The following is a 13,474-nucleotide window of genomic DNA, read 5'->3' on the forward strand; positions in this document are numbered from 1 at the left end:
GAGGAAACGATTGAACATGAGGAAGTGGGGGGAGAAGGGGTGTCTTAAAGAAAAAAAAAGAAGGCTTTTTGCGTTTGTTGTGGAAGAACAAGTTTTGCCAATCTGGTAACAATGTTCTCTTTAGTTCTCTGCTGCTTTCTTGTAATTATTATGTCTCCAACAAACAAGACTGCATAGTGAAAGGCTTTCATGATTCCTCTCCTTATTTCGCTTCAGATTTATCTCTCTGTCAGCCAGATCAGCACTAAGATGAGTCTCTGTAACTCCCTGTTCAGAAACTACACGCCGGCCGCTCTGCGAAACATTACAGCGGACAGAGTGCGAGGAATGTTCTATTCAACTCCACGACAGTGCACGTAAATAACAATAACGACGGCAAATACTGGGGATGTTTCTCATCAATATCGCGCCACTACACTGGCCCTCGCTCGCATTTCCATATTGCAGTCATTAAAATTTGTATGAATAAACAATGCTAACCATAATTATTACGACAATTTCCTCCCCTCTTATTTCTCTGAAATGGCCAAATGAATTCAAGATATTCCATAAAATGAAGTTTAAAGACCTCACTAATCAGCGCAGGCCTCAAAGAATTCTTGCGGTCTGGGAACTGTGTCCCACTGTGGTCGGCTCATGGCTGACTGCAGGCAAAGATCTTAAGTATTTTTCAAGCTGTCTCCTCAGCATCGTATTGTTTCTCCAGCGGACGTCTATGAGGCATGATCCTCCCAGGATGCTTGTCTCTCTGCTTTAGCGTTTCTGCAGATGCTGACAAGAATAAAGTATAATGGGGTGCCACAGTGGTCCTTTTCATGCGATTGGATTACCATAAAGAGATAGAATATCCGCTTTCAGAAATGTTCTTTTTCCATTTGAAGTCATGTTTTGACCAGTTTCGCAATTTTCTTTCTTTCTTTCTTTTTTTTTTTTAACACGTTTCCAAAAATAATAGGGAACCGCATAATTACAGAAACAGGATATCGGCCCAGGAAAAAAATTATCACGCTTAATGGGATTTGTCCCGGTCACTTTCTTCTAAAAGAAAAATAAGAAAGAAGAAAAGAGAATGTTTATATAAAGAGGTGAAACCTTTCTCAAGTCCACAGATCATCTTTTGCGGTATAATTGTACCGAAACTCTACAGCCATGAAATGGTTTTATTGGCCCGCCACAGATTTAAAAAATATAACATTACATAATGATCTCTCTTCATGTTCAGCTATCCCTGTTTTTTGAAAAGATTCATCTTGCCTCACAGAAATATGCAAAAAAAAAATCATTTACAAAGCAGTAAAGAAAGTGGTAGCTGGAGAGCTAATGTTGCTTCTCATTTCTTCCCAACTTCGCCGCACTGGAAGTTACACGAGGTGGAAGGGGGAGTTACTCAATTCCCGCAGCGATATTTCACCGTGAAAGTGCGAGATGATGTCAGCGCGCCCAGACTGGAGCCGGGCAGCTAACTATAGCTGAGACATATAGGTTACGGTGGAGCCGCGGCAGGTCACGCTGTCAGAACTCAGCGCCGAGGCGAAGCTCTCGTCGGCTCGTCTGATCCCTCTGAGGTCTCAGGGATGGCGCGGCCTCCTCGTACACACGGCTGGAATTCAGGGTGACTGCCGTGGCTTTTAAACTGTCCAGCTTGCGAAGAAGCGCCTCGTAATGAGAGAGTAAGAAGATGATTTCTTGTGAGAGAACCATATTTGCAAGCCGCTTGACAATTTGTCAACAGAACAAGTTGAATATTATGTTAAGTGGCAAACATGCCTCTCGTTCCAGTCTGAAAAACAAGTCATTTGTCATGGTTTTGTGTTGGTGTCTTTAATTATTATCGCCATGATTTTGCTCATTAATTACACCGAATTCTGTCCCAACACAAAAATCTATTCCAATATGTTTCCTAAGAAATTGCCAAATATGGTGCAATCATTACATTTAATTCAAGTGTATTAGCAGTTGCTGTCTAGTCAGTGAAAACTATTATGGACTGGCTGGACTTTGTAGATTTGTCGAATGTAAATGAAAGTATGGCTAAAAGGGCGGTTCCACCAACTGCAACTTGTGTGTACAACTCAACTCAAACTGCAACGTTGCAGCCCAAAAGCAATCAATCAAAACAAAGAAAGGAAAGAGAAAAATTGGAAAAGCAGGAGGATAAATCATAAGAAACATCTGCAGGAAATTCAGCAAGAAACTCAAGTCGTGTCCTTGATGTGCGCGGCACACTGTGGGGGATCGTCCATTTCGGCGTGGAACTCACAGCGTTCGCCCCCGGCATCATTTCCTATCCGTGTCGATGTTGACAAACAGACTTCAGTCTGCCAACAGGGTAGCCCGCAGCAGAGCCCACAGAGGAAAAATATTTTTAAAACCGAACTGAAGCTCTTTAGAAATTGACTTTTGGCTTTCTCAAACACTCCTTGCATGTTTCAGACAAATTATTTACTCAAATACGCACGATTTGAATGACTTGATCCAAGGCTGGAAGACAAGCCGGGGTTTGGAATCAGGCGTGTTGGGGATGCAACTCCTGATTGGGTAAAAAAGGGTTATTTATGTTCTCTGAGGAACAACTAATGAAACAAGATTTTTTCATGTGAGCAGTAGAGATTTAGTTTAGGTTTCACGTGATATTCCGAGACGGTGAAATGTTCTGAGAGGCAGTTTGGTGTCATTCCTGCAACTGATGTGGCAGAAAAAAATGGTTTCCAGTTTCCAACTGAAGCGCTCGAGTGGATCGAAAAAAAAGAACAAAGTCATGACGCGCTCAGTTGGTTTGTGCGGCACACGTTTTACTTTTCAGTCATTCTCTTGTGGCGCGGGCGGTTTATTTTCACTCCAGTATGACTCAACAACTCGTCTCAGACTTGAGTTGTGCTACCTGCTAAGAAAATATATCAGAGAAGCATAGCCACCCAAAATTTAGATTTCACCAATGTGTTGCCAGTTAGCTAAAATGCTCATTCTCGTCCTCATGAGAGTTAACATGAGTGTGTCTCTTGGCCCTTGGCCTTGAGAAAAAAAAAAAAAAAAATGGACCTCACGAGCAGCATGGAGTCGTGTTTTTTGTCTTCCCCTCTGTCGTTTTGTTTCATTGTCATAGGGTTTGAATCTTTCCCTCCACGCAAATCCAGAACTTGCTACGTTAAAATGTAGCTTTCACCGACACCGTCGGGAGAGAGAGAAAAAAAAAAAGACAGTACGAACTTTAATTTCTAGGTGAAACGTCTCTTTAATGTCTGTGGTGGAGCAGCAGTTTGATGGACACAGACTGGCGAGGCTCGGCCAGCAGGGGAAGGACGGAGGGAGAGACGGAGAGAGAGAGAGAGAGAGAGAGAGAGAGGGAGGGCTGGCCGGCTGCTCTTTTATTTATCTCCAATTATAGGTGAAAAAAAAACAGTCTCTCGTCTCTGTTGCCCCGAGAGCTGCGAAGTTGCAACGCGGCAGCGTGCAAAGGACGCGGCGCGCCGCTCGGCCCCCCGCCCCCCCCGGCCGGCCGGGTCGTTGAGATTGCGCTGGAGAGCGGAGGCTGCTGCCGTGCAATAGAGAGGAGACGGGCTCTCCAGCCAGAGAGGGGGGCCTGAATTCCAGACATGTCCATATTAAGAAAGAGCGGCGAGTGCTCACTGTTTCTCCTCCTGCCTCCCTTGTGTCAACTCAACGCCCTCCCCTCCTCTGCTGCCCCTTCTCCCCTCACACACACACACACACATGCGCGCACACACACACACACACACACACACACACGCACGCACAAGCTCCAGCCAGAGCTCTGAAACGTCTCTACCCAAATAAGGACAGGAGACCAGGGGATGCGTGTATGGGAGGAGTGGGTGGGTTGGTTGGTTGGTTGGTTGGAGAGCGCGAGAGGGGTGTGTGTGCAGGGGGAGGGCATGCGTGTGCGTCTGTGTGTGTGTGTGTGTGTGTGCGACTTGTTGTCCAATTTAGGCGTCCACTTTGGTGTCTGGAAAACAAGCGGGATTGTTCCAGCCCCGAAATGCAACATCAGCACAGAGCTGACACACACAGCGCGCTGCTGCTTTTTTTTGTGAGGCTCAGACCTGAGACAGGCCCCATTGTCAGCGGAGCCGGCGTGTCCCCCTCCTCTATGGGAGTCACAGGACCGAACATCGCCACAGTGGCCGCCGGTCCGCGGCGTGAGTCGAAAAGGAAATAAAGTAAAGAGAGCCTCACACGCCCAGAGGAGAGACGGACTAAAAAGTACGCGATGCGAACTGCTGAAACAAAAATCGGCACCTCGATTGACCGTCTGACCCACACCTTGTATTGCGACTGTTAGGGTGTGCAATGTTTTTTCAAAAACAAAGGCCACTTTCTTACTCAGACATTTTAAAAGGCTGAATCATGTTTTTGTTTGTGTGTTGCTTATAACGGCCCTCATACAAAATCAATTTGCGACCTTGACACGATGAAATTTGACTAAAATGAGCTATTGCCTATGCATACTGCTCGCTATTATTGCCAGCAAGAGCTAATACTTGCTAGGAAGCTACAGAGCTGCTGGCTGCAGGCTTAAATCTTCAAAAAACAGATGAATTAGGATTTATTTATTTTTTTACTATTGATGAAAATTGTTCAAGTTCGGCAGGCCAGATTAAAAAGCTTAACGGGCCACATATGGCCCGCAGGCCGTAGTTTGCCCATGGCTGAAGTAGGACATGGTTAGTCCCACTCTTGCTGAAACAGAATCAGTTTGCTACACAATGAAATTTAGAAGAAAAAAAAACTGTGTCCTTGCATAATACTTGCTAGTATTGCTAGCACACGCTCATACTTGCTATGAAGCTACATAGCTGCTGGCTGCAGGGCTTCGATCTTCAAAAACATAGATTGCAACAGATTTAGTCCCACTCGCACTCAAAATGAATCCTTTTTCTACCTTGACATGATGCAGCGCTAACAACCATGCATAATGCCCACTAGTATCATTAGGAAGCGCTAATACCTGCTAGGAAGCTAGCTAGCAGCTGGCCGCAGGCTTAGATCTTCAAAAACAGACAGATTAGGACGGGTTTAGTCACACTCCCGCTGAAACGCATCAGGCACAACATAATAATCATTGGCCCCTTTTGCCACTGCAGCAATATTTTGAAAAAACCTTGACGCATTTCCACTGAAATCACTGGGAAAAGAAAAACTTTCAACCCTGAACTTCACCGGAAAAGGAGGGAGGCGTAAGGTTTTGATTTTGCCCTGTTTGAACCGCTGCAAAACTTGTTTATTTCATTTACAAGCATCACTTCACTTGTGTTTGATCATTTGGCAAATGGAGCTAAAGAAAAGAAGCCATGAGAGGAGGTAGGACGACTTTGCGTCGGTCGCCGCCTTTAAAAACGGCCGAGTGTGCAACGGCTGACAAGCAGGCCGGTCTAAATGTCGGGCAAAAGCCAAAATGAATCTGTGAAAAGTTGAAGAAAATGAAGCAAGATTGAAAGAAGCCTTTGGACCACAACAGTCGCAGCCGGTCTGACCGCTGCACTAATTTGTCGTCAGCCTGATTCGAATGATTTTACAGAACTTTGACATGCGGTGGAAATGCGAACCACACAGACGAGCATACATTCTTTCAACCCAGTCAGGAATGAAAATTCCTGGTAATGTTGGTGGATCCGACCAAACTATCCACATCTCTTCCCTGCATCAAAACTGCCTGTTTTTCACCAGTCCACCTTTTCTCCGCTGCCGCTGCGTCTCCGAAGCCGCAGGAGCCTCACACGGCACTGACATCACGCTTCTCCACGCCTCTCTGTTGTTGTTTTTTTTTCCCCCCCTCCTGACGGGGATCGTGCGCTGAGAAATGTCCCGACGAATTCCAGTAATTCTCCTGAGTCACCGTCACACCGCCGGGTCACATGTTAGGGAAGCTGCCTGCGCAGTCTGAAAGCAGGAGCGGGATTCCTTCAAAAGGCGTTTGTTTTAGTGTGCCCACAGCACGCAGGAAATCCCTTACTCACACCTACAGGCAGGAAAACAAACACACGGCCTCGGAGGCTCAGCGACAAAGATTTATGCAAAAGGAAGGAATCACTCAGAGGAAGGGGGGAAAAAAAGAAGATTCTGAACTCTTATTTGAAGATTTTTAACAATCTTCTGGACATGAGATCATCTGAGAACTCGTAAATTCACCGACAAGAAGTTTTCCTTTTTTTGTAATCCAGCACAGTACAGACCTGAAGCTAAAGATCATCCGAGCAGTTTGGATCTGAGAAGCTTCCCGACCCCGCAAACCTGTGATGCTAATAAGAGTTTTTAATTTATTTATTTATTTACTTATTTATTTTTGAAGACGCCGACTGAGGAGCACAGCTTGAAACTCGCAAGATCACAGTTTTGATCTTTTGCTCTCGGTACAACCGCAGTGGGGTAGCGACCCTTAAACTGCGGATTCTTCACTACAAAGGGAAACGCTTGAACATTTGGAGGGGCACACATGTCAAATTTCGGAATTTTGAAAATGCTGTTCCTCAGTCGGACGCAGGAGTGGAAAGAGGCGAAAGAATCAGACGTCTCCAAGCGAAGAGCCTGACATCATGTTTGCCTCTTGTTTGTTTGTCGCCGGGGTCACGCAAAACCGCCTATTAATGCCACTTCTATTCAATTTGGCCAAACAATGGAGGGGGTTGTTGGAATTTCACACACGCCTTTTATTTAAGGACGATTTATGACGTCCAAGTGGCTCAAGTGTGTACAAATTAGCGCAGATCCAATAAAAGTTTGGCTTAATTTAAAGCAGTTTCCTGGCAGCTGCATGTTAATAAATTGAGTTTAGTCCTGCAGCTACAACAGGACGCTGTGTTTCGCTAGACTTACGTCTCAAGGTTGTGGAAAACGTGCAGTCAGTCTATCTGTCTGCCTGGAGCAGGTCGAGCACGTTGGGGTTTATTGTGAATGTGAATGGAGGCCATTGAGACGGTTAGAAAACAGCAAAATTGCAGGTTGTGAGAGGCGAAGCAGCAGCGGACGCACGCTCGGAGAAAACGGTTCGAGCGAACAAAAGTGGCATATTTTTGGTAAAAAAAAAAAGAAGAAAAAAAAAGAAAATCAGAAACATTGCCAGCGCAACATGTTTCACATGTTGCAAATTTGCCATATTTTTCTGTCAATCCCGAGAAGAAAAGTAAAATCTGTACGCGACAGTCTTCCTCCCTCTGCTGTCAAGCCGCCCCGCGCGTCTCGTTCCCATGATTCACTTCTACTGACTCCAAGCAGATTGTTAACAGATTTCCCCCAAATCTGGTTTTATGTCTCGGCATCGCCGTCCGCTGGCTCTGTCTCCTACTGTATATACCTCCATCTGCTTGTTAACCAAATCCGTTCATCCCTTGGAAAGGGGGAAGAAGAAAAAAAAGGCAAATCCTTTGTTATTTGCTGCGAGAGTTGGGACACTTGTTGGCAAAGCACAGACCCCCGACGGCAGCTGAAACCCACCCCCCAACTCGTGGTCCCCCACACACACACACACACACACACACACACACACACACACACAGCTGAGAGCGGAACACAACTCTGCTCAACTCGGCATTCGTACACAGTCACAAATCTCACACACACAGATGTCACCCACAGCCATGCACACAGCCATGCACACAGAGGCACACACACACACACACACACACACACACACACACACACACACACACTTAAACCAAAAATCAGAGAATTTTTGGAGCAGCCAAAAAATGTGCTGACGAATGAAAAAAAAAAAAATGCTCTTAAAAGAATTGTACTCAAGCAAAAGTGAGTCCACACAAGAATAGACAGACGAGTACTTACACACACACACACGCGCACAGACACACACACACACACACACACACACACAAATGCCAGCCCACGCACGCACACTTAGCCGAGGGAGACAACAGGACTTGGTGGCAGAAGGAGCAGCTGCTCTCTGAGGTCAGATTACAGATAAAGAAAACATTTTAGGTTGCAGGCCAGGAAAGCTGCTCTCTGGATTCGCTGCCCTTCACACTCCTCCCCCCACTCATAGGAAACACGCACACATTGCAACTGGAGCAAAAGGTCCATACTGGAGCCACTCTCTACAAAATGTGAAGCACAAATCGAGGGTGTTAAGCCTTTCGGTCCAAAGAGTGTCGGCTCAACATCCGACACCCGGCCACCGCTCTGCCCGAGCACGCTGGTGCTGAAGCCTCTTCTTCGCAAAATCAGACAGCACGATACAACATGGGAAACAAATCCAGTTCATTGTGTGACTTTAATGGTCCCATTTTATGCAAAACTCTCTGTGACAAATATTTTCCAAGTACAATATTTGTTGCCGCTTCCGCTAAGATCAGTGATTCTGAAAGGCAGCCCTTTGTGAGGTCACAAGGGTGAACAGTGCTTCTACCAGAACCGTGGCAGCACCACCAGCTGCTCCACTTTCTGAGGCTGCCTTTTGGTCGCCTTGTTTCTGTCGCCTTCCCAGCATGAGGAAGGCTACAAAAAAAACAACAACTCAGGATTACCCGTGGTATCCGTTAGCCAGGAGCGAGCCAGTGGGCCAAACACAGGGGGGCCCGTAGGGCTCTGACCCCCCGATTACCCCATGAGACCCCCTGAAAGCATCAAAGTTAAATTTTAGGGGGTGTCATATTATTTTCAAAGAGCTAAAAAATATATAGATATATTTCATGTCCCTAATGGTCACAGGAATGTATTTAGGATCACCTTATAATACTACACACAATTTATTTTTTGCCGAGCGGAGCTTGTGTGCATCCATGAATTGTGTACTGAGTAGCATTCAGTCGGATTGGGACCGCTCCCCCCCCCCCATCGGCGATTTGGTCTGTGTAAGAGGCAAACTTGGAAAACATCCAGTTCAAACAACAACAACGAGGGTCTATTGTGTCAGAGTCGCACAAATCAATTCCTCCTACCTGCCGACGCACTGAGGCGAGGACGGCGGCACCCGCATTCAGCCCGCGCCACATAACCTTGACTTAACTTTGCATGTCGATGCAGCGAGAGTCAGCGCCCTCCCCCCTCCGCCTCCCCCAGCGTCTGTGTGTTCGGCCCTAATAAATTCTCCTCGGCTCCTCCAATAACTTCCTCCTACTTCCTATCTGGCACGGCGCTCAGGAAACAATCAGGGCCCAGAGTGACGAGAGCTGAGCAGCCAGCGGCTCACACGGCAAGAGGCAGAGAGGGGAGGCGGGAGGGAGAGGCTGAGACAGACTGACACACACACGCACACACAAGCACACGTATGCGCACATTTGCGCGTCTTGTCGGGGGCAAACATTTGCAGTTTGATACCAGCTGCAGACTCAAGAAAGAACCCCAGCTAGGTTCCCTCTCTCAGCAAGCTTTCAAACACACACACCCAAAAACAAAAAAAAACCTTTTTTTTTTTTTTTGCCACAAATGATTTTCTATTTGTCACTTTCCCACGAACGCACAGTGACGGGGTTTCCTCATACGACTCACCAGGAGTCGGCGGACGACAAACGAGTATCGTCACACGTGGAGCCCGAGCGAGAGCGCAAAGTCTCGCTGGTTCACCCGCTTTTTTTTTTTTCTTTCCCTTTCAGCGCTGGAGGCCGTCGGCCGTGCGGTCTACCTCGAACTGTGAGCTGTTGCAACGCTCCCCAAGAACTGAGCTCGGAATCCGGTTCAAGGAGGGAAAACACTGACGGCTGCGACTGCGCCAGATCGTGTTTTTCCTCCTTCCCACCCCCCGTTTTTTTTCTCCTCCAACGGTCTGAATCAGCATTTTAATCGGAAATTTTCCAGAGAACGTCGAGGATAAGCCATTCTGGCCTGGATCGGTCATTTTGTGGTGAGAGGAGCGGTCTGGAGCCATAATCTGTGAAACCTTTGAGACATGCACAGCAGAATGAGCTCGCCAGCGACTCATCTTAGCCGTACGAAATTTTCGCATCGTGGCATTGAAAACAGCTGCCGGCTTTTGATCGCGGTCCATGTAAAAAGGGACGGTGAAGGGGGCTTTGAGAGGGGGGGGTGGTGGTCATGTGGTAAGACAGAAAAAAAGGAAGAAAAAAAAACGTTGGTCACACATGTAATGATAAAGTGCCGATACGCCTCGGAATCGCTCGGACACACGTGTCCCCTCATATGAAGAGAGGGACCGGCAAAAAATAGCTGCAGGACGATATCATCTCTCCACGCCTCTCCACCTACTGCACTCTCGGTGCAAAGGATTAAAGGAGTTTCACATGAGTGCCCTTGGGTCACTGGAGCTCCAGTGCAAGACACAGGCCTTGCGCACACACGCACACGCGCACACACGCACACACACACGCACACACACACACACACACACACACACACACACACACACAAGGCGTGCCTTGGAGTGAGAGCGAGCCTCCAGTTATCAACAGTGCGACCTGGAGAAGCTACCGGCTCTCAGAACTCCCACAGACGCACAGTTCTTGTTTTATGGAGTTCTCCCCCAACCCCCCCCCAACCCCCCCCCTCCCGCCCAACCCCCCACCCTCCCTCCTCCAACCCCCACCAGCCTCCCAACCCTCCCTGCCTCCTCCAGCTCGAGCAAGCACATAATGTAGAAAGCCGGCGCTCGCAGTTGGCCACCGGTGAAAGAACAACTAAAAATGTTTAGCAACATGGGGACAGCTGACACAAAGACCTCACTGTTCTAGGCCACTCCCCGGCTCCTCCCCCTGAGCGGTCAGAACAGGAGGTCGGGAAGCTTATCTGCACAAACCTCATGATTTGGAGGATGTGTACACATGTGCGGTGCATTAATGTGAATGCAATGTTTGTAAACTCTGTCACTGGGAACAGATTTGAACACCTCTTCCCCAGGCCTGACGCTGGGGAGTTGAGAGAGACAGTCCACCCAGAAGTGGGAAATTCCACCCACTGGGAGCTCCGGTGACTTTTTTTTTTTATATAATCCACGCAACAGTTCAGGAGTTTCACCTATTGCAATGGAAGCCCATGGTGGCCATGTGTTAAATGGCCACCAGACAAAAGACAAAACAAGTTGGGAAAACATGACGTCTCTTCGCGTCTACAGGCGTAGGCATTTTCAGCGTGTTTACAAGCTAGTGGAACTTGGCTCATTCGTCTTAAAGGAAGATGGCGTTAACAGAACTGTGTCACGTCAGATTGGATGGTCTGGAAACTTTATGTACAGTATTCTACATCATCTGTTGTTTTGTCCTTACATTTGCAGCACGTGGCTCAGTGTACTGAGTGCAGTCTATTCCCCACTGAGTGGCAGCTGAGTGGGCAAACTACCTGAAATGTCTCAGTGATTTCATTTGTTTCCACCAACAAGTGTCTCACAGAAAAAGAAAAAAAAAACTGGCAGCAACCAGCACTGCACATTGTATCCCAGATTGCCATCAACGTCCCTCCGCTGACCGCCGCGGCCTTTTCTCTGAGGCACCAGCGCTGTGTGCTCAGCACTCAGACATAAGTGATATTTGTTCAGATCTGGGTTGACAGAGGGCCAAGTGTCCACCATTTGGGAGCGAGCACTTGTGGGGACGGTGCTAAAAAAGCAAAGCCAACGTCCGCGCAAATGGGCAGAAGCTCATTAGCAGCACTGTGGGTTTAGCACAGACGGGCGAAGCCGACGCTGACAAACGGTCAACAGACCGGCGGCCGAGTAAACACGGCAGAGGAGAAAGATGCAGCTCAGCGTTCGCAGAGCGATGCAAATGATGTGAAATACCGACGTGCTTTCTCTCTCTCTCTCCCAAGGGGTTTGATATTCGCCCGATGCCAAGCGAGACACGTGTTCGCCAACTCTTCCCCGCTGATAAAAGGTTAGCAGGGGCGCAGATGGGGGAGAAAGCCCGCCACTTTGAGAGGATTTCGCCCCCGGGGGGGGGGGTGTAACTGACCTCCGCGACACAAGTTCGACTGTGAAACTTTCTCCTCACATTTAGCTCTCACAGAGCCGGGCATGAAAATAAAATAAAAAAAAACGGCCGGGAAGCGCCAGCGCTCCTCCAAGAAGAACCCACATTGTGCGCCAGGAGAAGTGGTGCATTCAGCGTGAGACAATGAAAGGGAATTTTTGCTACAGCAGTAGAATGTCCCTAACCCTTTCCAGATTTTACTCATCAGCCTTCGAACTCTATTATTAGATGTCTTTGGCGCGCCGTATCGACCGCGGACTCGTCGTTTGCTCCCACCAGTTTCATCCTTTCGCTTCGGGAACATTGTTTCCACGTATTAACGGCGGGAGAAAAGGGCCCCCGGAATCCCGAGGCCCCGTTTCACCTATACGAGCCGTGGCCGGACGACGTGCCAGAGCTCTATCTGCTCGGCGTGGCCGACGGAAGACTGCAGCTTGAACAGATGCCGCTGCACATCAAAGAGCTGTCATATTTAGATTAGACACAGCCGTAAGCATCAAAAACAGACACGGCGAACTCTGCAACCGCACGAGAAGCTGCACTCCCACACATGCTTGTTGAAAAGATGAGCCAAAAAAATAAAAAATAAAAAATATATATAGATATATTTATATGTATATGAAGGAGTGGAATAAAAAGAACATTGTGTTTCATGGCTTGATGAGATACGGCTGAAGAGAAACAGATAATATGAGACAGCAGTGGCGGTGGAGGTGCACGGACGTCAACAGGTTATTCCGCTCGCAGGGACCAACCTGACAGACTGCATTCTGTTGTTTAGTCAGACCTGTTGACGGGCAGTGATTTAACCCCGCAGCTCATGTGACTGCACAAATTTAGCGCAAAGGAGGCGCTAACATTTCGCTTTAAAGTTTTTCAATTAGCAGAGAGGACTTTTCTGGATTCATCTGGCAGCTGCAAGAGTCTACGCACTGTTAAATTCCCAAAGCGAAAACAAAACAACAACAAAAAAAAGACGTCACTTATTTTGACGATCAATGAAGGTTAATAAAATTCCAGGAAGTGCGAACGCCCACTACTCTGTCGTAAAACTTTGTAAGGTCCTTATCGGCTGAAGGGAGGCTGAGATAAAATTTGTAAACTGGATTTGAAGTCCCTCCAGGAAATGGGCAGGGAGCCGCTGAGCTGAAACATTTGGTTCTGTCTAAACAAAACACAAAAAAGTTTACCCCCGCCTGAACTAACGCGGCGGACAAAGAGCAGGTGCAGCCCGAGGTGGTCTGCATTTCATTATGCAATTAGCTCGTGCACATATCGATGTGTCACAAATCCTCACCTGTGAATTATGTACTTAGGAGGACTTTGCAGAGTATCATCACAAGGACTATTAGCAGGGAGGGCAAGCAGGCAGGCAGACAGACAGACAGACAGACAGAGAGAAGAGGCCGTCCCGATCTAGTACTGTTTATCTGGAATACACATCTGGTTCAAACATTAGTAAACATCCAAAACTGTCACAAGCATAAGAATTAGGTTTGTATTCGTGAATGCAATCTGGCTGTGTATAGTGCTATAAAAAATATTCTGTTCTGACGCCCTGAGTTCAGAATCATAGATTTAAA

At 47.4% G+C, this 13,474-nt stretch overlaps 1 protein-coding gene across 10 annotated transcripts in view; it reads right to left on the minus strand.

The window, feature by feature from the left end:
• The window catches only part of tead3b (TEA domain family member 3 b), a 37,059-nt gene that overhangs the window by 19,745 nt on the left and 3,840 nt on the right, over positions 1-13,474 (minus strand). Inside the window, exon 1 of one of the 10 annotated variants that reach the window (XM_076024965.1) lies at positions 13,189-13,210. The exons of the other annotated variants lie outside the window; for them this stretch is intronic. The gene's annotated coding sequence lies outside the window, so the exon portion shown is untranslated. Of the gene's footprint in view, positions 1-13,188; positions 13,211-13,474 lie in introns of those variants that run through there. 10 annotated transcript variants of the gene reach the window in all.

Source organism: Nelusetta ayraudi, unplaced genomic scaffold (assembly GCF_046127955.1).
Source record: "Nelusetta ayraudi isolate G7.1 ecotype Tasmania unplaced genomic scaffold, CSIRO-AGI_Nayr_v1 ptg000017l, whole genome shotgun sequence".
Taxonomy (NCBI): Eukaryota; Metazoa; Chordata; class Actinopteri; order Tetraodontiformes; family Monacanthidae; genus Nelusetta; species Nelusetta ayraudi.